This window comes from Olea europaea, unplaced genomic scaffold, assembly GCF_002742605.1.
Source record: "Olea europaea var. sylvestris unplaced genomic scaffold, O_europaea_v1 scaffold6153, whole genome shotgun sequence".
Taxonomy (NCBI): domain Eukaryota; kingdom Viridiplantae; phylum Streptophyta; class Magnoliopsida; order Lamiales; family Oleaceae; genus Olea; species Olea europaea.
Genome location: NW_019264506.1, coordinates 1 through 1,939, shown reverse-complemented (window position 1 = coordinate 1,939; position 1,939 = coordinate 1). Strand labels below are relative to the sequence as shown.

Below are 1,939 nucleotides of genomic sequence, written 5' to 3'. Positions count from 1 at the left end.
CCAATCTGTCGAACACACTTGCAGTCCTCCTCACCTCGGGTTCCTTACTTTTGGTCTCATCAGTTTGACTTCTTGATGATTCTCCTCTTGAAAAGTGGAGAGTCCTCCTAGTGGGGGGACGCCTTGCCTTTGTTCTTACAGGGGATTCCACCTCGATATCTGGTGGGGATGAATGGACTTGGCTCCTTTCTAGTTGTCCCACTACATTTGTCAATTTTTTCAGGGCTTCCCTCAGTGCGGTCATTTGAAGGTCCTGCCGTTGTGGAGAACTCAGTGGTGTATTCGTTTCATGAGGGTGGGTGTGAGATGGATTTTTGGAACTTGAGCTATGACTCATGGCTCTTGCAATTTTTGTGGAGCGAATGAGACTATTCTTCACAATTAGGACCCTCCTTCTAGTGCTAAATTGTTGACGTCAAAATTAGCAAGGATAATTTTGAACCAATTTTAAGAAAAAATGCGATTTATTCTTGAAAAAGACCACAAAAAATGTCTTTTAAATGTGATTGTGCCATGAGTCGTTATATGAATTCACTTGCCCTTTACAAGAGTCATATTAAACTATTTATACATAGTTCCAGCCGAAATTACATCAAATCAGTCAAATCAACAACAGTGCCGAGCTCGAAACTTGGGTCGCCGAATTCTTCTGTGATTGGTCGATGAGGCCGGTGGTCATGTGTCAATGTGTTACCCAGGTAATGATGACCTGCAGGGGGCTACAGTTCGAGGACTTGGAATTGGTTGTCCCGGGCGACGAGGATGTCACCTGTGGCAAGTGTATCTGATTGATAGGGTGATGTGATAAGGGGTAATCATGATATTTTTCTGAGATAACGACAGGACTTTCCGACCTGGGAGAAGGAACCGAACTCCCATTTGCTTGAGGTGCGTTTAACGAACTGTTTTAACTTAGATCAGAGTTCGGTTGTCAACACAGACTATCCCATAAAGCATGACTAAGATCATGGACGACAATTTTATAGGCAATCGCCTCACAGAGTTGTTGAATTGCTTCGACACAAGCAGCTGGTGTGAGCTCAAACTTTTTTCCCAACCCATTTGAAAGTCTTCTAATTGGGCAAATTCAGAATCCGTAATAGAGTAATTATTCGTTTCTCAAGAACTTCTAACTCCATCCATATTTTCTGCAAAGTATTTATACGTATGCATGCCCGTGTTACCACAAAAGAGTTATCTCCATTCAATTTGGCGACCTGAGGATTCCTTCGCTGAGAATTCACTATTTTCTCTTTCTTCTTCCATTGAAATTTTGTCTCTATGGTACACCTTGTTAATGCTGGCATGGTGGGAATACAAGTGTTCCTTGACCCTTGTGTGGAAAAATTAGTAGATTCATTGCAAGGAATCCTAAAGAAATTTAAAATTAAAATAAAGATCAGCTCAGCAATATTACCACAGCATGACTTTGCCTTAGTTACGTAAAATTGAAGACATTTATCCAAGCCGATCATCAAATCGGGTAGTAATGCTGGATGTAGAGGTATTGGCACTTGAAAGTATGCATCCAAGCTTCCGTCAACTAGTTGTAAAACCTCGATAACTGAAGGGGCACATCCTTCTTGATTAGATTGTGGATTCCAAACCTAGAAATTGGAGGAAAACTGACACAACCCGTCCCGAATCACTTTAGTGGACTCGACACGTGTCGTGCGCCGATTGTAGATACCAACTGAAGCTGGACCCACCATCAAGGCAACCTTGAATTGCTCGACTGAAAAATATTTTTAATAGAATTTTGACAGAGTTTTCCTTGAAATACAAACTAAAATCACCTGAACAATTACCAATTTTCCTCAAATCAATACATATAATATAAAACAAAGTACACCAGCCCCCTCAAAATCCAAACTATTCAAATAGAATACTAGCAAATCGATAATAACTTTACTCTACAACCAAAGGTCCCCAAACGTAC

The 1,939-nt window shown here is 40.8% G+C and overlaps 1 pseudogene; it reads right to left on the bottom strand.

The window, feature by feature from the left end:
• LOC111389718 overlaps positions 1–1,607 on the bottom strand; it is an 11,746-nt pseudogene extending 10,139 nt beyond the window's left edge.
• Between the last annotated feature and the right edge of the window lie 332 nt (positions 1,608–1,939).